Source organism: Podarcis erhardii, assembly GCF_964252035.2.
Source record: "Podarcis erhardii genome assembly, chromosome: 1".
Taxonomy (NCBI): domain Eukaryota; kingdom Metazoa; phylum Chordata; class Lepidosauria; order Squamata; family Lacertidae; genus Podarcis; species Podarcis erhardii.
The window spans coordinates 27,662,639-27,685,546 of NC_138497.1; the positions used below are offsets into that span (position 1 = coordinate 27,662,639).

Sequence of the window (22,908 nt, forward strand, 5' to 3'; positions counted from 1 at the left end):
AAATAATTACCATTCTCAAACAAATTACACTTTGTAAATTGCCCCATCCACTGTATCAACGTGCCCCATAGGTGGGGCAGAATGATACAAAATCCATTTTTTACTCAAGTCATTATATTCTCATTATCTTCTAACTTCAATGGTTCTTTTGATTGCTATTATAATATTGATTAGTTATGCCATGCATAAAGCAATTTTTTTTAATTATTTGACTCATTTTGGTACATAAAATATGAGATTGAATTTTTCTGCATCAATCTGCCCCACTTCCCCCTTATAGTAAAGAAAACTGTAACAAAATAAGATAATGAGAGAAACTAAATACAGTGGCGCCTCGCAAGACGAAAAGAATCCATTCCGCGAGTCTCTTCGTCTAGCGGTTTTTTTGTCTTGCGAAGCAAGCCCATTAGCGGCTTAGCGGATGAGCGCTATTAGTGGCTTAGCGGCTTTTAGCGGATAAGCGGATAAGCGGATAAGCGGCTTAGCAGCTTAGCGGCTTAGAAAAAGGGGGGGAAGGGGGGAAAGTCAGAAAAAGTCGCAAGACATTTTCGTCTTGCGAAGCAAGCCCATAGGGAAATTCATCTTGCGAAGCACCTCCAAAACGGAAAACCCTTTCGTCTAGCGGGTTTTTCGTCTTGCGAGGCATTCGTCTTGTGGGGCACCACTGTACAACAACACAAGGCAAGTCTGAGGCAAAAAACAAGAAGAGGCATTTGGTTTCTGTGGCATTTGTACAGAGCCCCCAATCATCTCATGGACTATTGACCCGTACACCACTAATCCGCTGCCACCAACCAGGTCCTCCCCAGTAAATCACTTAGTCTCACTCAGGTTCTTAATTTAACAAAGAAGAGTGTAGTTTATTGCAGACACAAATAAACTTTAACTGCATTCAAAACATTGTAACTCTTTACCTTCTTAGCCTTATTTTATCCTGTCTCTAACTCTTTTACCTCCCCTCACACAAGAACCAACTGCACTAACTGTCTCTCTAATTCCAACTGTCTGTCAACTGCTTTTCCAACTGCCTTTCCCAACCAACCAACCAACCCACTAAAACCAACCAACTACCCACCTTCCAAACCTCGGGCTAAGCCCTTTTATAAACAGGTAGGCTCCGCCTCCGGCTTTCCTATTGGTCTACATATTAACCCTTTCTCTCCCCCTGTACAGACATTTTCAAACGAACAGGCAAACGCCACATGCTCGCTTAACTGAGTGTTTTTCTTACACAACCTTCTTCTAAATGGTCCGTCTTTCAGCATTCTACAGATAGAATTTGTGTTCCATCCCATTATGATCACTTAGGCCATGCTTATGTCATACAAGTTCAAAATTAATAATTCTCCAAACACCAAGACTCACTAGGTGTGGAGATGAAATGCCAGACTGCAACAATGAACAAATTCAATGAAAAGGGAGAGGCGTTGTGAGACCTGGCTTCTGCCATCAATGTTTGGGGAAGTGAGGCATGGGCAATGAACAAGAAACCACATTGCCTTGTTATTTAGACAAAGAAGCAGGCCTGTCCCAGAAGCTAGGCTTTACCTAATGACCTCTTTCGCCTATTGTCAAAGGGGTTTCATCACTGGTCTGGCTGTTCCAACATATTTCCCTTCCTTGGCCAATGAATGATGCTTGTTAAATCCCTGCCAAATATCCCTCAGGCCCAAATTTAGGAGCCAATGCACTGTGGGCCATAATTCTGATGGGCTTCTGGACAGATTGCCCTTCAGTCATGCCTAATGTGATACAGAACAATCCAACGCTATCCGTGGGCTCAATCTTGGCAGTCTGCAGGCTTCAGTAATGCCAGCTCACCCTCCTTGGCACAAGTGCCCAGCACTACTGATTGGTTGTACATTACACACACACATCCAAAATGGACTGGCAGTAACCAGGACTAGCTAAAATGCCCCCTTAGGACAGAATTATAGCTATCTGGAAGTGCAGTCCCCAGATGATTCTTTCTCTTTCACAAGGTAAATGTCACACAAAAAGGCCTTTAAAAAAAGAAAGAGAAAGAAAAAAAGGAGACTATGCCCTGGAGATTTGTGAACAATGCAGAAGACCCAATACGCATTGTATGCTCTCATATTGAAGATAAGGGAGAAGGTGGGCATTGTGGAAGTTGCAAAGCTTTGGAGTGAGTGCAGGAACACACACTCATCCATGCATGTTCTTGCTGATCACACTTCAAAGAACCTAACAATAATGTCTGTGGAAGCGAGAGGGATTATCCTTCATACTTGAAAGTGACACATCTGGCTCGCTAGAAAATGGGAAGGGGGGGAATGAATTGACAGAAGTGAAAGGTAAAGATCTGAGTCTAAATACACAATGCATCAGCCTGCAGCTTTTCTTGAAAGAAGACCCTCAGTAAGACATGAAAGGCACAGAGGAAAGAAGCTCTTTATTGGAATGAAAGGCAGTGTATATATACGTTTTAATGAAATTCAATTCTCTCTCTAATTGGGTCACATCAGTAAAAAAAATAAAATGCATGCAAATTTATAGGCTCACATTGAGTTTGGCAGTAATGAATGCCTAATAAATTGTTAGTCTAAAGCAATGAGTTTCGTATTTTTCCTTTCTTAATCCTGTCATTACACAACATTACAGATGCCTTGCTGAGGGCTTGGAGAGATCATACACATTCATACACACAAAAATAGCTTGCAAAACTGAATATATCTGAACTACTCTAGATGAGGAGGATGAATGGGGGTTTGAGGAAACAGACTAACAAGAAAAACAGGAAACAGGATTAATGGTTGAGGAATGAAAGCTTGCAAGATTACTGTTTTTAAAGCACGGGCTGAGGGGCTTGGCTAGCTGGTTTCATCTCATTGTATCAAGATGAAAACATGATTCCAAGCGTTATACTAAAGTACACACAGGGGAAGTTGCTCAAAATTATTTTAAAATAGCAATTGTATTCCAGGTAGTCACACATACATAAGAGAAACTTCAACTGTATAGCCCTGGTTCAAATATATAAGGAACAGGAAGCATTCCAAGATAATATACTCATATATTTTTCTTTTTTTAAAAAAAAAAAAAATCAAATCCTGTGTTACTTTACAAACAACTAAACCACTTAATTTCAAAAAGCTTTCATCTTATTCATGCATTTAAATAGAACCTAAATTGGCTCTGTAGCTCATCAATGCTGAGACATCAGGGTGTAAATTGATTCCATCTACATGGCACTTCTGGTACGTAAAGCAAATCAAGAACAGGTAGTTCTGAGGGTTGCTCTGCACAGTATGAGGCACCCAGCCTGGCAATGGCAAAGTGAACATTTAACAGCAAGTTTCAGCTAATCCTGGCTCACTGATGAGTGAAAATGCTAAGGAGGCATGGGAATCTGTGGCCCTCCAGGCATTCATCTTTAACTATTGACCATTTTGGATGGGCCAATGGGAGTTGGAACCTAACAACATCTAGAGAGCCAAATGTTTCCTACTCCTCTCTTGGAGTAGGCTGATTGATGAGGATGGAGGCTGAAGTTTTCTCAATAGAAGAGATCTAGCTACTGCATTCCTACTATTCTGCATTTTGCATCTGTTGTAATTTCCATAACCCCATACATATACAGTGGTACCTCAGTTTAAGTACTTAATTCGTTCCGGAGGTCCATTCTTAACCTGAAACTGTTCTTAACCTGAAGCAACACTTTAGCTAATGGGGCCTCCCGCTGCCACCGCGCCACCAGAGCATGATTTCTGTTCTTATCCTGAAGCAAATTTCTTAACCTGAAGCACTATTTCTAGGTTAGCAGAGCCTGTAACCTGAAGCGTATGTAACCCGAGGTACCACTGTATAGCACATGGCAGTGTTCTAATCTTGAAATCACCTTGGTACATTATGATTACTAATTCTACAAAGGAAGTCACACAGCTGTACTGTCATCCAGAGTGATGTTTCCCTTTGCAAGGGACTTCACAAAACCTGATGATCAGGTTTCGTAAATCTCTTTGTAGAGCACTGGTTTTTTTTTTAAAAAAAAATATATTTATTAACAGTTTTATTTTAATTACAATACTAATAAACAATACAATACAACACATCTCTTAACATAATTTTCTTAACTTCTTTGGACTCCCTCACATCTCCCGCTCCCGCGTTCCTATCTATAAAATTTTATCCAGCAAATTTATTCCCTTGTTTCTATTCTTCTTATCTAATTTTCCAATATTATATCTCTAATTTTAAATATCCTTTGTTCAAATCTTAAAAAATTGAATATAACCTGAAATTTCCAAAACTTTACCTTTTCTTAAATTTAGCTTATCTTCATAATTCACTTCATCTAGCCCAATGGTGCCTAGTTGTTTGTACTCTGGCATCCTTCTTAACATTCATACAATTTACAATATTTTTGTAGATAAGTCTTGAATTTCTTCCAATCTTCTTCCACCGTCTCTTCTCCCAGGTCTCGGATTCTGCCAGTCATCTCAGCCAGTTCCATATAGTCTATCAGTTGCATCTGCCATTCTTCCAGTGTGGGTAGATCTTGGGTTTTCCAATGCTTAGCGACGAGTATCCTTGCTGCTGTTGTTGCATACATAAAAAATGTTCGGTCCTTCTTTAACACCTTCTGACCGACAATGCCCAGCAGGATATACTTAAATACCTTTTTCAGCTCATTATATATCATTTCCCAGAAAGCCTTCACTCTAGGGCAAGTCCACCAGAGGTGAAAGAATGTTCCTTCATTTTCTTTACATTTCCAACATTTGTTATCAAACAAGTGGTATATTTTTGCAAGTTTCACTGGGGTCATATACCATCTATATATCATTTTCATAACATTTTCTTTCAAAGCATTACATGCAGTAAAGTTCAGCCCAGTAGTCCACAACCTCTCCCAATCCTAAAACATGATGTTATATCCAATATCCTGTGCCCACTTTACCATAGCCGATTTAACCATTTCATCTTGTGTGTTCCATTTTAACAGCAAGTTATACATTTTTGAAAGCACCTTAGTCTTAGGCTCTAACAATTCCGTTTCTAATTTCGATTTTTCCACCTGGAATCCTAACTTTTTGTCATGTTTAAAAACTTCTCTAATCTGAGCATAGTGTAACCAATCTCACACTTTGTCTTTCATTTTCTCCTGACTCTGCAATTTCCAATTGTCTCCATCTTTTTCTAATATTTCCCAATACTTTGGCCATTTAGCCTCCATATTGAGTCTTTTCCGGGCCTTAGCTTCCAATGGTGAAAGCCACCTCGGAGTTTTGCTTTCCAATAAGTCTTTGTATTTTGTCCAGACATTAAACACTGCTTTTCTGACAATATGGTTCTTGAACGCCTTATGAATCTTAACCTTGTCATACCATAAATATGCATGCCAACCAAAGGCATTGTTAAAACCTTCCAAATCCAATATATCAGTGTTTTCGAGAAGCAGCCAGTCTTTTAGCCAGCAGAAAGCTGCTGCTTCATAGTACAACCTTAAGTCTGGCAGGGCAAAGCCCCCTCTTTCTTTCGCATCAGTTAATATCTTAAACTTAATTCTGGGCTTTTTGCCCTGCCAGACAAATTTGGAAATATCTCTCTTCCACTTCCGAAAGCACTCCGTTTTGTCCACAATCTGCAAAGTTTGAAACAAAAACAGCATTTTTGGCAGTATCTTTATAACGGCAATTCGGCCTAACAAGGAAAGTTTCAATCTTGTCCAACTTTCTAAGTCTCTCTTAATTTCTAACCAACATTTCTCATAGTTGTCCTTAAAAAGATTCAATTTTTTTGCTGTTATATTTACCCCTAGGTATTTTACTTTTTTGACCACATTTAACTCTGTCTCTTTCTGAAACCTTTCTGACTCTGTAACTGTCAAGTTTTTTTCCAATACCTTAGTTTTATGCTTATTTAATTTAAATCCCGCCACCCGACCAAACTCTTGAATCAATTGTAATACTCTTTTCGTACTAGATTCTGGCTCCTGTAAAGTCAAAACCAGGTCATCTGCAAAAGCTTTAAGTTTGTACTGTTTCGCTCCGACCTGAATTCCTTCAACCAACCGGTCTCCTCTAATCATGTTCAAGAGCACCTCCAGGACAGAAATAAATAACAAAGGGGAGATAGGGCAGCCTTGTCGTGTTCCTTTTTCAATTTTAAACTCTTCTGTCACCACATTGTTGACTATCAGTTTAGCCTTTTGTTCTGAATAAATTGCATCTATCCCATTTTCGAATCCCCGTCCCACTCCCATCCCTTCCAAGTTTTTCTTCATGAATTTCCAAGAAATATTATCAAAGGCTTTCTCCGCATCTATGAAAATTAACACAGCTTTTGTATTAATATTTGTTTGCAGAAGTTCCAAGATATCAATAATGTTCCTTGTATTAGCAAACAAATGTCTACCTGGGAGAAAGCCTGCCTGGTCCTTATGAATTACTTCGTTTAGAACTTTTTAAAATCTACTTGCTAAAATGTCTGCAAATATTTTGTAATCCACATTTAAAAGGGAGATGGGACGGTAATTCTTAAGTTGTGTCTTTTCCGTTTCCAGTTTGGGTATCAATGTGATGAAGGCCTCTTTCCACGATTCCGGCGCCTTCTTCCCTTCCAAAATTTTGTTGCCTACCTCCATCAATGGTTGTATCAAATAGTCTTTCAATATCTTATAATACTTGGAGGTAAGCCCATCAGGCCCTGGAGATTTGCCCAATTGCATGTTCTGAATGGCTTGTTCAATCTCTTGTCGCGTTATTTTACAACTCAGGATTGATCTGTTTTCTTGTGACAATTTTGGTAGTCCATTCTTTATCAAAAATTGTTTTATCTCAGCCTCATCTTGCGGCCCTTGAGTATACAATTGTTTGAAATATCTCTGGAAACACTTTCTAATCTCCATAGGGTTCTGTATGTTTCTTCCTTCAATCTCTAAATTTGTAACTGTATTCATTTTTTGTCTCTTCTTCAACTGCCATGCTAGCAGTTTCCCACATTTATTCGCCGATTCAAATGTTCTCTGTTTCATTAATTTAACTTTCCACTCTATTTCCTGGTTTATCAGTTTGGAATATTGCGCTTGATAAAGTTTAATTTCTCTCAAAATCGGTTGTGACTTCGGTTTTGATCTTAATTTCTTCTCGCATTCTTTAATTTTCTCCAAAATCCTATCTTTTTTCTCATTTTGTGTCCTTTTCTTTACCGCATTCTGTTGTATCAAGAACCCCCTCATCACAGCCTTGCTTGCATCCCAGATGATTCTTTTTTCCACCGTAGTGTTCAAATTTATCTCAAAATAATCTTTCAAAGCTTTTTGGGCCTTCTTAATAATCTCCTGATCTCGAAACAAATTGTCATTCATCTTCCATCTGAAGGAGCCAGTTGGTAGTAGTCTCATATCCATTTTACTGCATTATGGTCGGAGCAGGTCTTTGGGCAGATTTCCACCTTTCTGATCTTAGGTGCCAGACCTCTAGATATCCATATTTGGTCGATTCTTGTCCAAGTCAGTTGGGCTTCAGAAAAGAATGTTCCTTCTCTTCCCAAGGGGTTCTTTGTCCTCCAGATGTCAATCAAGTCCATATTGTCAGTCAGTTCGAAAAAAGTCTTTGGTAGTCTGCCATCTTTTGTTACATTTTGGCTTTGTGACTTATCCATGTTAGTTGATACCACCCCATTCATATCCCCCATCATAATGATGTTGTCATAGTCCAGATAATCCAGCATGCTCTCATGCAACTTCTTGTAAAATTCCGATTTCCCCTCATTTGGTGCATAAATTCCTAGTATTAAAAACTTCTCTCCTTGATGTTGTATCTCAATTGCCAAAATTCTTCCTTGTTCATCTTTAAATATAAATTTTGGTGACAGGCTCTCCTTTGCATAAATCACCACTCCTCTTTTCTTCACTCTGTCCGAAGAAATAAATTCTTGGCCTAATCTTTTATTTATTAACACTTTTTTATGGAGCCTAGTCACATGTGTTTCTTGCAGACAAATAATGTCCAATTGTTCTTTTTTCAATATATGAAATATCTTCCTCCTTTTTTCCGGGGAATTGCAGCCATTAATATTCCAACTCAAAAGTTGCAGAGACATCCTGAATAAATCTGTTATTGTTCTGGTGGTGGTACCTTTTTTCCGGATCTTCAGGTTCCGAAGGTGGGGGTGCAGCTAGTGGTCCAGGCCTTGTCAGTATTTCAATCCCTTTTTGAAGGTCCTCTCCGTAGGCAATCAAAAATTTATCTCTATCTTCAGCTGTTTTAATTTTAACCTTCTTCCCTCTGAAGGTGAAGGATAGGCCCTGTGGAAATTCCCACCTGAAGATGATTGAATTGCTCCTCAATAATTTAACCAATTCCAAATAGGTGGATCTAAGGTCCAGAAGCTGTTTCGGAATGTCTTTGTAAATTTCAGCTCTTCTATCCAAAATGTCCAGTGACTTTTCGTAGTATAGGCCTAATATTTTATCTCTTTCCTCCTTCGATCTCAGGGTTATCAAACAGTCTCTGGGCTTATCTTTCCTCGCGAACTTTCCAAGTCTAAAGGCCGACACAATTTTAAAATCCTTTCCCTCTTCCAGAAGCCAAAATTTAGAAAATTCTTTGGTCAGAAACTCGATTAAGTTTCCTTGTTCAAGTTCTGGTATCGACCTCAATCAGGTTATTTTCCCGGTTCCGCAGTTCTATCATAGACAAATACAACTGCTGCTCACCAACTTGTTTGTACAGTGGCATAACCTCTTGTTCTAAATTTTCAACTTTTTGGCTAGTTGCCTCAGCCAATGTACGATTTTCTGCAGTGGCATCCGATAACTGTCCAATTGCTTGTACGTTCTGGGCCACTTGGTCAGTTATTTTATTTAAACTGGCTGCATTTTGATCAATCTTGGCCGTTTGTTCATCTACTTTCTTGTCCAAAGTTTCCAATTTTTCCAGAATTTTCTCTAAAGTTGGGCCTAATGCTCCTGCAGCCATATCTTCCACTTGTAAATGCTCAGTTTCTTCTTCCCCTGCCACCGGCAGAGTAGGAACAGAAGATCTGCGTGCCTGTGAGTCTAAGGCTAAAGTTGTTTGTCTGGTTCTAACTCTAGCCTCTTTTTTTCTTGCGCCACTCATGCCAATTTTGTCTAGCAGTCAAGGTCAGGCCAAGTTGTTCCCATGGGAATACAACAGCCCAGAGAGTGAACAGTCAAATAGGAGGAAAGGAAAGAGAAAGTAAAGTTAAGTCACGTCTGTAAGTCCAAAATCCTCTAGAGGGAGCTCATAATGTCTTAAGGGAAAAAGCCAAGTCCATAAAAGTCAGTAAAATCCAATTTAGCTTCCAGGAACCTTCAGTTAAATTATATTTAGCAGAGTTGGTTTAAAAAGCATTACTTTGTCTCTGACAAGTGCCACAGTGGTGTTTCAAAATATCAAGTCCATAAGCACTCAGATTATAGCAAGTCCCAGTTACAAAGTGTCAAAGTCTGCAGTCTGATAGTTCTATTGTTCAGGCAGTCCCAATACCTGGGTTTTTCAATAAAAAAATATAGTTCCAAAAGAAGAAGTTTAGCACAGTCCATATAAAGAATAGATCACAAAATTAAACTAGGTCTTCACTTTACACATAAACAATTTCACTGAATGCACAGATCAGTCTTTCTTTTAACGCCTCTTCAAAGGCTCCAAACGTCCAAATCTTTTGCTTTGACGTTTAAGCGACAGCGGAAGACGGACTTCCTGTTTGCATCTCTCCGCTTTCAGCCAGGTTTAAAAGTAATTTAGGCTCAAATTTTATAGTCCCCTTTTACTCACGGGTTGTTGCTTTTAAATCAAGTCTTTCCAGGAAAAAAGGTCAGCGCTCACCGACAGCGGCTGTGCGGCTTCACTCCAGAGGAATAGCGATCGACTCACAGCACCGCGAACCCCCTCCACGTTCCGGAGCCCCTTACGGGGTTCCTTCTGCGTTTCGGGAGCCGCTTCTGGCACCCGCCGAGTCCCAGGACCACAGGCTCTTGCTACCTGTGGGTTTTCGACGCGGGTCTCCGCTTCGCCGTAGCGGACGACCCGTTTTCCGCGGAGCTTCCCCTTCGCTAAAGGAAGAGGACCGTCATTGCCGTTCGCACCGCCTCCGGAAGTCCCTGTAGAGCACTGTTCACTAAATGGAGCCTAAAGTCCATTTGGGCCGAGCCAGATTGAAATAGGTCCAGAAAAATCAACTGCTTCCAACAGAGCTGAAAGATAATGTGCCATAACTCACTCCCATCTGGAAATGAAATATTTGAGAGTGCCATCCTGTGATTTTTCAGCTTAGAAAATGACCATGAGGTAATTTTATTGTGTTTTAATATTTTAACTTTTGCATGTTTTAAAATATGGTTCTGAGTTTTGCTTGATTTTCCTGTTTTATCTTTTATAAACCGGTTTGAGGGTTTTTCTTAAATCAAGAGGTGTATAAATGTTATGAAATGTAAGGGGGGGGGATTATTTTCCATACAGATCTTACAACACCTGCCTTTTTCAAGGCTTCAGGCACCTGCCATTCATTTAATAAGTGAGCCACCCTAAGACCTGCAGGTATAGGATGGTATACAAATATAATAATAATAATAATAATAATAATAATAATAATAATAATAATAATAATAATAATAGATTTTAATGAACACCCTTGTAACTGGTCAAGTTGGGTAAAGCGTGTTCTCCTTCATGGAGAGCACGTGTTGCGGTGGGGGCCACCAGGACACTCCAAAGTTGGGGGCTGACTAATTGATTGTTGGCCACTGATGTGATTGGGGCTTCCCTTATTGTTGGGAAGAAGTTAATGTTGCCATTTGTTGATTGACAGCCAGAAATGCTAAAACTCGTTGCACGAGCCTAGGGCTTCCTCTTTTCTCCCATGCATCGGATTGCCTGTCCCCCCCCCCCCTAGAATTAGGGTTGTTCGCTTTGACCTTGCTATGCCTGTCATGGGGTCATCTGCTCTTGGGGCAGGGGCCCAGTAGGAATTTTGTCCATTTGGCTGATTGGCTGGGGCCATTTGGTTTTTGCCTACTGCGTAGCAAATTGTCACAACTTGTAAGGTTGCGGTTAGGTATTGGTTTATGGTTTGGTTGGTTGAGAGGCATGGATTGGCTGTGCCTGCCCCTTTAATGCTGCTGCTGCAAGGGATTCCGTTAAAGGAACTGGGGGCTAACTATTGCTTGTCCACTCTGTCAAGAGGGCTCGGGCCATAGCAATGAGCTCCTGGTTGCATTTGGGGAGGGCTGAGGGCAGGTTCCCTGCTCCATCACTACCCCCAAGTGTATTCCCCTTTTCTGACTTTCGCATCGTGTGGAATGTCAGTCTGTCCCCCATGGTGGGGGCAGATAGTCGCAACCAATGCCTACGCAACCACTCACATTTTTGTATTTTAATAAAGTTGTGGCCAAAATTATGCCAAAAACCTTAAACAAAAAATTCTGTGTGATGTGTGAGTTATTGGGGTGGCCCTGGGGACCTCAACACGCAAAAGTCATAAATATAAGTATTAAAACTTCACATTTATTTTCCATAGAGGTAAGCTTTCATTTCATGGGATAAACAGAATATTCTAGAATGGGTTTTCTGTAGAAGCTGAATGAATAAAGAAGCTTACTGGCTTCCAATTACCGGTAATTCAGTATATCTTGTGGTTTCTGGTCTGTTTCCTTATTTGCAACTCATTGGGATCAAGAAAAAGGATTCCTCCCACCTATGGTCATAGATTTATCTGTAGAAAACCTTCTATTTCCTCTTAAGTTACAGCTCTCAGTTGTAGTAACATCCTCCAAGGGTACCCTCCCTTTAATGAGAAACCTGTGCTTATGTGAAGCTTATGTAAGCAACAGATGAGGATATTATTCGTTGTAAGTATAAACCAAGATTTGCATTGGGGGTTCTTTGACATCACTAAAAGCTTAAATAAAAATGGGTTGGCTGTTATGCACAGCAGAAGAGGAATTAACATAAAACTAAGGATAATGTTGTCACTTTCAATGTCTATTTTTTTTTTAATGCCAGTGAGCTAATTCTATTTTTTGGAACCTATAGTGCCTTTGGCTGTGTCTCTGTTGGCAGACACTAGCCAATTGACTTTTAGGAGAACGGAGGACTTTTAAGGTACTGAGAACTTCACTTTCTACATATACCTTCCAATCCTGAAAAGCTCTGGCTTGCATTCTAAGGCTAACCATTAACTTGGGAGTAAGCCTCAATGAAACCACTGGGTCTGACTTCTGTGTAGGCATGTTAAGAATTGTGATTTAAAAGAATGCAATATTCTGGAGATGATGAAAAAAATTACCAGAGACCAAGGTCTTTCAAACTGTTTGTTAACAAAAACTCAAGATTCAAGTTCCACATTGAATATAGTAATCTCAGAGAATTGGCCTACAAGATTGGGGTTGTCTTCCGTGGGTCACACACAAGTTTAATACCTGATAAAATGAAAAGAAAGGATCCTAGGCTAGGATCTTAGAACCCTAGATCTAGAATGTGTATACCTATAGTAGAACTACTGTATATGTACTACAAACAGAGGTTCAGGCTTATTCACACATTACACTGAACATGAGTGCACACTTATTCTATGCATGTGCATGTGTTTGAGTAAAATAGTGTACACTTGTTGATTTGTACCTCCCATGTTTTGCAAATAGGTGCATGGACTGTACATCCATTGAATGCAATATGCATATTATTTGCAAGTGTGCAACCTAAATGTTTGTGTACACAGGTACATAGACTGCACAACCATTGACTATAAAGTTGAATACACACCTCCACTCTGATATTTCTGCTGTGGACACCCACATGCCTGAGTTGGAAAGCAGGAGAAAACAAAAAAGGATTTTTTTTCCACCCTTCTGAACTGTTTTGGGATTTGTTTAATATTTACTGTTCTTATTTGCTTTTAAAATGGCTTTATTATTACAATTTTGTATTTACTTTAATGAAGAGCAGGTGAAAACTGCCTTTAAAAATTAAGGAAATAAATAAAGCCAGCTTTCCCATTGAGCCACTCATTCGAGCAACTGTGGTAGAACTTCAAGGACTCTTTGGCTGGAATTGTTCCAAATAATTCATGTGGCCAACCTTGGCAACATCCTCAAAGTGAATGGAATGCCCAGCATCAAGTGACTGTGTGGTTATGGCGCCTGTATCTATGAGGTCCTCCTGAAAAAATTGTTTATTATATCAGACATAGTTACTATGTGATTAATTTTGGTTTAATTCGTTTTGTTACCCATCAAAACGTCCATCCATATTTCTTCAGCTGTGGTATAGATAAATATACATTAATTTCACTGCTCTGTTTTCTATTCCTTGATCTTATGCATGGATCATATAATTTTATTCATTGCCGTAAACAACCCTGTAGGAACAAAGAATATTAAAGGACATAAAATAAGGTCATTAACTACAGAGTATTACCTTGCCAGGTTACTCAGCTAATGACCAAATATGAAGCTGGAAGTTTCAGCAGGGTATTTTAATAAAAATATTCAGCTAACTGGCTGGCAAAACTATTTTGCACTGGCAAATAAAAAATGAGAAACTTTCCACTCCGGAACCTCAGCATAATGCATTTGTGAACATGCCATGTATTGGAACGGAAGGTTTGTGGGTCACTTCCTACATATACTTCCATGTAACAGCAGAGAAAGGTGGATTAGATGATGAGATGTAGTTCTCCAAATCTGTAGGGCTATGCTCTTCTAAAGGCTCATGTTTCATGTCCAATTCACAGGAATAGAAAATGTTGTTTTATATTCATTTTACATACAAATGCATTTGTACCTCGCCTTTCAGTCCTCAAAAAGCAGGGTATGAGATATGAGGAGAGACCCTAGTCTATTACCACCCACTGTGTGCATTCATTCAAGGTATGTGCTTCCCCTCCTCAACAGTGATCCAAAAACTACTACTACTACTACTACTACTATTATTATTAATATACCTCCCTATACACAGGGGTCTACTAGTTACTACAACCATTACCACATTTTTTTAAAAAATCAAATATTCAGCATCATGACTTTATGCATCAATTTTAACTCACTGCTTTCTGTGGAGATATGAAATAATTCAAATATGAGCACATCGACGGATGCTACATTTATTTCACTTCAGTAGCCAGACCTTTACATTCATCTAGAACACTATTATTAGAATGCTTTTCTAGCAGAATATCAATAAACTATATGTTCAGTTGTTGTAAAGGGGTGTTCCTAAGTCCAGAAGCAGCTTCAGAGTCTCCGCCTGATGTTTGACTGACCTGCAAAAAAGAAGAAATAATATTACCATTGTGAGCAGCAGGCTAACCAGCATGTAAGCTGAACTTTCTGAATAATCTGCTTTCCTGTTAAGTCATGTGGAACACAAGAATGGACTTGGTTATCCACAAATGCGATAACTGGAATTGATCTCATCCCGTGCAGCTTCCGGCCATTCCACAAAAGTTATGACCCGTTCAGCTTTAGTGGCTAAGTAGTAAAGTGGCTAGAGCAGGCATGGCCAAAATGGTGGCCTTCAGATGTTTTGGAACCACATCACCCCAACTATTGACCATGCTGATTGAGGCTGAGATGTGTTGGGGATCAATAACATCTTGAGGACCCTCAATTAGCTACCTGGACTACAGCCTTGGGCAGAGTGGAGAGAACCAAGTTCAAATTCCTGCTGAGCTAATGGGCCAATCGCTTTCTCTTTCAGCCTTAGCAAATTTCCAGGATTGCTGTGTAAGATTCACATCCTTCTAGAATGTGGACCCTGAAAGGTTGCCTGAGAGGGTATGTGGCCCTCAGGTTAGAAAACTTCCCTCACTTCTGATCTAGCATTTACCACTTTGCTTCCTGGGGGAGGCTCACATTCTGTATCAACAGTCGTGGATTTCCAAGAATGTATTGTAAGCAGGTGCTCATGATCTCCTTTGCCAATATTGTCCAGTCAGGATAACAAATCTCTTGTTTTCCCTACCAGTCGGTTGCTTCTATTGTGAACATTTTGTTTTCCACAGTTTCTGGGCCCTCATTCTGTCCTACGGTGCTACTAGGAAAGGGCTTGGTTCTCTCACAAGGAGAATTTATTGTCACAATAAAAATAAAGCCCCTTTCTCCACCAACACTCGCAGCTCAGAAGACAGAGTGAATAAGCTTTGGGAATTTACAGTAGAATACCACTGGGTCATTGTACCAAACTGAAAAGTTGGCTCAGCAGACAGCTGTAGACGGTAATAAAGAAAAGGTTGCCTAAGGGAGAGAACAGAGCAGTTTGATTTGTTAGTGGAGAAATGTACATTATTCTGGAGTGTGACAGCCCAGACATTAGGCTGGGTTTGTATTTTGACCAGCCAGAGACTTTGTCAGGGCAGCTATTTTCATGCTCTTGTAAATTATTAGCTCAAACAGAGTGCTCAAGAAAATGCAAGTTTACTTATCACTTTGGGGAGTTTGCCATTTGGTGCAAGACGGGTCATTTTGCTTTTTAATAGCATCGTTTGGAAACAACTGGCTTTCCCCCCCTTTGTAATTGGTCAACAGTCGAGAAAGACATTTCATGTAACAAGGGCAAGAGAAATATGGACACAAGCAAAATATGTTTGCCGTGTCCAGTGTTTTGCTGCTGTCCATATGACTGTTGTAGCCCGGAGCCTCTGAAGGCTAGGACACTGATTCTGTTCCAGGTGAAGATGACACATCGGGCCTGAGGATTGACTGAGCTGCCTGCCCCCTGCTACTTCATAATGAACCGGAAGGCTGGGGAAAACAAGGTTATTCTTTAAAATCTGTGAGTTGAAGGCAATCTCAGACTTTAAATACATTTCTTTGGGGGCAAGTATATCAAATTCAATTGGCTTGCAATTCGTAGCATTCTCTGAAGTTGGGTTTGGGTGAATGGATGGATGGATGAGGGTCTGTAATGGCTACTGCAGCTGCGGGTGAAGGGAGTAGCAATAAAATAATCTGAGAAGCAAGACTGCTCATGCTTCCTACCTCTTGACATTTCAGGGAATGGGAATCATAAAACTGAGAAGAGATAGAAAGATAGATAGAAAGATGTAGTCAGTGGCGTAGCGTGGGGGGTGCAGGGGGGGCCGGCCGCACCGGGCGCAACTTCTGGGGTTAGGGCAAATCCACGGGTTAGGGGGCGCAAATCCACGGGTTAGGGGGCGCAAATCACTTGCCTTGCCCCGGGTGCTGACAACCCACGCTACGCCACTGGATGTAGTAGTTCCATGTCACAATTATATGTTCATTTTATTACATGAATATCCTGGGACTCAAGGCAGTGCACATGGTTCTCTTCCCTCAAAGACCATCTCTGTGAGGTAGGTTAGACTGAGAGATGGTGGCTGGCCCAAGGTCATCCAGTGGACTTCATGGCTGAGTAGGGAATTGAATTAGTATCCTAAGGCAGTACTCCACACTTGCATGCTACATTATACATTCTTAAAATTATGTATCACTTTGCTTCCTAAAAAGGCATTTAATGAGATGTACAATAAAGAAACAGAAAAGTTCCATACAAGTATATGACAGCTGAAATAATGGCAGTACAGTGGTGCCCCGCAAGACGAATGCCTCGCAAGACGAAAAACCCGCTAGACGAAAGGAGGCGCTTCGCAAAACGAATTTCCCTATGGGCTTGCTTTGCAAGACGAAATGTCTTGCGAGTTTTTCCGACTTTTTTTCCCTCCCCCCCTTTTTCTAAACCGCTAAGCTGCTTATCTGCTTATCCGCTAAGCTGATAAGCCGCTAAAAGCTGCTAAAAGCCGCTAAGCCGCTAATAGCGCTAATCCGCTAATAGGCTTGCTTCGCAAGACGAAAAAACCGCTAGACGAAGAGAATCGCGGAACGGATTCTTTTTGTCTTGCGAGGCACCACTGTAAAGGTAAAGGGCCCCTGACCCCTGACTCCGATGTTGCGGCACTCATCTCGCTTTATTGGCCGAGGGAGCCGGTGTACAGCTTCTGGGTCATGTGGCCAGCATGACTAAGCCGCTTCTGGCGAACTAGAGCAGCACACAGAAATGCCGTTTACCTTCCCGCCAGAGCGGTACCTATTTATCTACTTGCACTTTGATGTGCTTTCGAACTGCTAGGTTGGCAGGAGCAGGGACTGAGCAACGGGAGCTCACCCCATTGCAGGGATTCGAGCCGCTGACCTTCTGATCGGCAAGCCCTAGGTTCTGTGGTTTAACCCACAGCGCCATCTGTGTCTCTTAAATAATGGCAGTAGCGATCTACAAAAAAATAAAAAAAAAATGAAGGAGGCAATTTAAAAGTTTAACTTTTTAAATTAAAAAAAGTCTGAGAGAACAAATAAAATTTAATTCCATATCTGAAGTCCTACATGGAAGTTGCCTGGCAAGCATTGCTGGGTTGCTTGATCCAGCTGCTATGGGCCCCACGAAGCTGAACATCACACAAAAAGGAAACCTGAAGCAAGGCCTAATAATTCAATAGGAGAGTTATAATATTGCTCCTGCATTAATGGTAGTGTGGTGAAAAGTATTGGGGTAAGTACTGTAGGTAGATGGGGAAACAGGAATCGTCTGGTTGAGGTATCCTGTAGATCAGGGTAGAGAAGTTTTTTGCCCTAACAGGCCAGATCCGTATTGGTTGCCAGACCCATGGACCAGGTCTGACGGTTAAGAGGGACAACCCACCTGTCATTCATGGAACTTAATTATGACATCATTCAGCTTATGAGCGGTGACTTCAACCCTGCTTTCCGGAGGGTTTAGCTGTATGATTCAGTTCCCCACAGGGAACGTAGCTGCATAACTGACACAGTCATGTCTCAACCCCCCACACCACCCCTACCTGAGGACATCACACACAAGTTGCTTACAGAAGTTTCATAGGTCATCCATTGAAATATATAAGCTTGCTAATATATACAAATAATTTAATTTATCATGCACAACCTGCTAAACAGAAAGGTAAAGGTTTCCTAATTTCATTTCTAGGCTCTTGAACACAATTCAGAGAATTGAATCAATGGGAAAAACTGCAGCTCAGTATCATAGTAGCAGGCATCACTATTAAGGGGGGGAGGGTTGCATAGTGGGAGGCATCTGTGAGGTGAAATGAGTTTATGAGAGAAATAAAAGAATAGGATTATGAGAAGAACAAAAGGTCTGGGGAAAGGGATGGTGTGAGCACTATTAGAAAAGGAAATGAAAAACACAAAGAGGGAGAGGGGGAGAGGTGTAGAGTGAGATCAAACAGCTCATATCTTCCCAAGAAGCATTGGGTGTTTGAAGTCCACAAAGATAACACACCTTGTCCAATCCTCTTCAAAGATCAGATTTCAGGGAGCGAAAGGAAGAGGATAAGAAAGAAAAGGAGGGAAAGGGATGGGCTATGGTGGTATTGCCTCAGAAATGAAAAAGGAAATCACAGAGACGGAGAAACATTTTGTCCTGACAAAGTGAAGTAACTTTGAAGAGTATAGAAAAGTCAAACAGTCACCCTTCATGGGATTCTGAGATTTAGGGGCAGGGAGGTGGTTTGTTTTGATGAAAGCAGAAGGCTCCATACATCAAGTTAATCATGAGCAGAAAATGTAAGGAGGGCACATCAGAAAAGCTGTGCCCATTTATTCTCCCATTCTCTTTTCAAACAGCACAGCCAAATCTGTGCCAGATCTGTTTTAGAGGCTGCTTTTCAATGGATGCTACCTTTCAGGAATTAGTTAAATGTGCCTGTGTGTTTAACATGACCCTGATGGTTTCTTTTTCTCATTTTTCAGAGAAAAGGTCCTCCGGGATGGACTGATTTATAACACAGACGCAGTGGGTGTACGAATGACTGAACCTTTGCTGAGCCTGCTGTTTCTCCACCGTGGACTGTCCCCTCGCCCTGACACCACTTTCCTTCGCTGTGGGGTTCCAAACATACGTTTGTAAGAATAAACTCACAATTAGAGCACCAGAGGTGGGGGAAGGAGAAGCAGCTGGGAAATCAATTTGTTGTGAAGTGACTTTTCTCTCTTCTTCTCTTTCTTTCTTTCTTTCTTTCTTTGTTGAGTAGGAATGGAATGGTCTCATTTTCCCAATCTTCAATTCAGTTCCCCACATTTCCGCAGCAATCTGCAATCCCTCCCTCCCAGAAAATTCTAAAGCATTTTAGTATGAATTCCCCTAATAAACTCATTTTTGTATGTAGTTTTGACTAGCACACACATTTGTGCAACCCTTTATCCTACTATAATACATTTTTTGTGTTAATTTCATGAATATATTGATTTTTAGGCACACTTTCCCCTCCACTTGGCTGGAGAACAGCATCACAAAATTGGATAAGTGTGAATTTTGGAGGATGCCTTTTGTGTTCTCATTTTGTTTCTGAAAGTGTGAGTTTGATACATTCAGCTTTAACTGTGAACTGGATCAAATTTCTCCTCCATGGTGCGTCCATTGCTTCACTTTTGCTTTTGTATAAGTTTTGAGGGGGATCATGTATTTAATTTTTTTTGTATTTGGGCTTTAATACTCTTGAAATGTTATTGTTTTGTTTTGTTTTCTTTGCTTAGCATTTGTATTTTTCATATATTTGTATTTGTGCATCAGTTCTTTGTGAGCTGCCTCAGGTGCCTTTTTTAGCCAAAAGGCGGCATATAAACAAACCGTAATATAAACACTTGGCAGAGCGGGCAGAAAAAATTCATTGTTTGGATCGACCTTTGTTTTTACAAAGATTTAGGCATATGAAGATGCTTGAATATCTTGAAAGTTCTAGAACTGGCATGAAGGTATTTATTCACTGCTTCTTAGATCACATATAAGTCCTTTGGGGAACAACAACTTCTGGCACAACGAACAAGTTTATTTTATGGCTTGTGGGCAATAGGGCACCAGCAATAGCATGTTGCATTGAACATGACAATTAAACGTGGCAACCTGAAGCCCATTCTCCCCATCATCCATGAAGATCATCCTGTGTCCTTGGACAAATTGCTTTCTCCCTGCCTATACCTGTGAGGATGAATGTGACAAGAACCGTAAAGCATTTTTAAAAAATGGTTTCTCTTACCAATCCCTTCTATTTTCCCTTTCAAATCGAGCACAGCCTCATTCACATCCAGTCACCAGGAATGCTACAAAATTTGTATGCAACAGAAAGGCCTCCAAAATAGATAGACACATAAAGCATATAGCTATAGAGCAATGGGGGACATAAAATATGTGCCTTTCCCACCTCAAATGGACCCATATTGAAGAGATCTAGATGAATGAGGCTTTATTGTGTTCAAGGTGACATAACACAGAGAGTTTCCTCTATGCATTCTTCTTAAAACAGTTCTGAACAAACTATCTGTAATCCACCCAGCGCTTCTACTTGGTCATCTCAGCCATATTCAGATTAATGGAAATAAATTGAATGAAATCCATGCTTAGAGGGCTGCCACAGTGTGATTTGAGCTTCGTTATTAGTGATCATGCCCAAGCCAGTTCCAGAGAGGTCCACTGCTCATCTCCCTATAGCTTCTATCTAGAAATATACTGTATAAAGCAAGCATAGTGAACTTGTAGCTCTCCAGATGTTGTTACACACTACAAAACCCATCATCCTTGACCACTGCGTGTGTTGACTGGGGCTAATGGGAGTTTAAGTCCAACCTCTGTTCCCCTGATGTTTCCTGCCTGTTCCCCTGTAGAGCATGATCCTTCCTGTACTTTCTAAAAAGTACCATGCACCATGAAAACAAGACACAGCAAAATGGGAGATGAAATACTCTTTGTCATTTCCATCATAAACTTTATTGCAGTAGCCAAAGGCCATGGCATCAAATTACTCTTCATTGCTGTGAGTAAAATTCCTATCAACATTTCGGTCCTGGAAATCACAAACCCTCCAAGTATCCCTATTTTCCAGGGACATCCCTGATTTAGAGAAGCTGTCCTGGTTTCTGATTTGATCCCAGAATGCCCCACTTTTCCTTAGGATGTCCCTATTTTCACTGGAGAAGTGTTGGAGGATGTGGAGTTATCTGACCCACCAAGCCATCTGAAGGCAATCCTGTATAGGATTTTTTTTAATGTTTAATGTTTTATTATGTTTTTATATATGTTGGAAGCTGCCCAGAGTGGCTGGGGCAACCCAGTAAGATGTGTGGGGTATAAATAGTAAAATTATTGTTATGGAATTTGGTGTCCCTATTTTCACTGGGAAAATGTTGGAAGGTATGCAACCACAATCAGTGTTATTAATGACCTTAGGCCCTACAATCAGCAGACGAAACCCTATTGGTAGTGTCACCACTGAGCACTGGCTACTTGATGCTAACCCATGACAGGGCCTTCTTGGTGGCAGTGTCCCTTTTGTGGAATGGTAAAGTGCATCTGTCTCCCTTATTATTAACTTTCAGGATGAACTTAATAACATTCTCATTTACCTAGGCATCTGGTAGCTAGTAGATACTGATCCTTACAACCTTTACATTATTGGCTCTGTGTGTATGTGACTACAGTGCTACCTCGGGTTAAGAACTTAATTCGTTCCGGAGGTCTGTACTTAACCTGAAACTGTTCTTAACCTGAAACACCGCTTTAGCTAATGGGGCCTCCTCGCCGCTGCACAATTTCTGTTCTCATCCTGAAGCAAAGTTCTTAACCTGAGGTACTATTTCTGGGTTAGCAGAGTCTGTAACCCGAAGCATCTGTAACCTGAGGTACCACTGTATTTTAAAATGTTTTTAGATGTTTTTAAAATGTTTTTGTTTCTTAATTCCATTGTTTTACTCTTTTAGTGTTTGTTGCCCTGGGCTCCTTTGGGAGAAAGGCTGGGATGTAAAATTTAACTAACCAACTATTTAGCCACTAAGGACTTTTAGCTGCACAAGGGAATGTCCCTTCTCTCTCCTTTCTCTGTGAGCCCCCCTGCTCCACCCCCTACATCTGCTCTGGGATTTCCCCAAAATCTTCTGGAGCAGATTTCAGAAAGGAACAAGGGCAAATGGAGACAGGAGAGGAAGTTCCATTGCACAAGCAGAAATTCTTGTGCTAGTGGATCTATTTAGTTGGATACTACCATTAATAATACAAATAAATACATTTGACAATGCCAGAACCTCCCACTCTAATTGTCCTTTGAAAGTACTGTGTTTAATTATAGTAAGAGGTCATAGGTGGAGTCTAACACTAGTACAACGGAGATCAGTCTTTAATGTTTCCATGCATTTTCTCCACATTGAACAGGCTCTCCAGATTCGTTTTGTATACCCGCAAAATCCCAGGAGTTTTCGTTCAGGGATAGTCACAGTGAACCGACTGAAAGTAATTGACATGACCCGTATTCCCTGATGAGCTAGTCAGAGACGGAGAATGGAGAAGGTGTTGTTATGGCTCCTTAAATCTAACCAGAGAGCCTGTAAGGATAGCATGAACATTTAACCAAGGACAGCATAAGTGAAATTACTGCCGTACATGTCTATAAAATAATGTATGGATGTATTTTAATATGTGTTTCTATTGGATTCATTTGTTCCGGCTTTGTTTATTTTCTTGATGCTCTTGAGTGGAGCAATAAAAAAGATGAAAGGCAATATGAGCCTGGAGAGAAGGAGGTAGAATAATAAAGCTGCAGTTATTAATGATCTGTCCTGCTTGGTGCAATAAGACCCTGACAGCTGTCAGGTTTCAGACACATCAGACCTCTTGTGAAATGTAGTGAGAATATCACAGGGCTGTTATAATTCTCGGGCAGTTGCAGAGGTCCAACCTTGGAAGTCTGACAAGCCCTGTGGAATTATGAATTGTTTAATAATATGACAGAGGACTTTTATTTGACAAAGGAGAAGGGAATTGGCTGTGGGATATGTGTCCTTCCAGTCCACTTGATGTTGCAGCATTTCACCGTTTGCACCATTTGCAGTCAGCCACAGGTCCCAGGCTTGATTAGAGTTGCCAGTGAAATTTCACACAAAGCCAG

General features: G+C 40.6%; 1 long non-coding RNA gene across 2 annotated transcripts; it reads left to right on the forward strand.

The window, feature by feature from the left end:
* Positions 1-691: 691 nt before the first annotated feature.
* Positions 692-22,390, forward strand: LOC309345441. Of its 2 annotated transcripts, none has more exons than XR_014158234.1 (3): positions 692-1,110; positions 18,728-18,880; positions 22,176-22,390. It is a non-coding gene; the product is annotated as an uncharacterized lncRNA (long non-coding RNA). The 2 variants fall into 2 exon arrangements; XR_014158235.1 differs by lacking the exon at positions 692-1,110 and adding an exon at positions 17,747-17,915.
* The last annotated feature ends 518 nt before the right edge of the window (positions 22,391-22,908 follow it).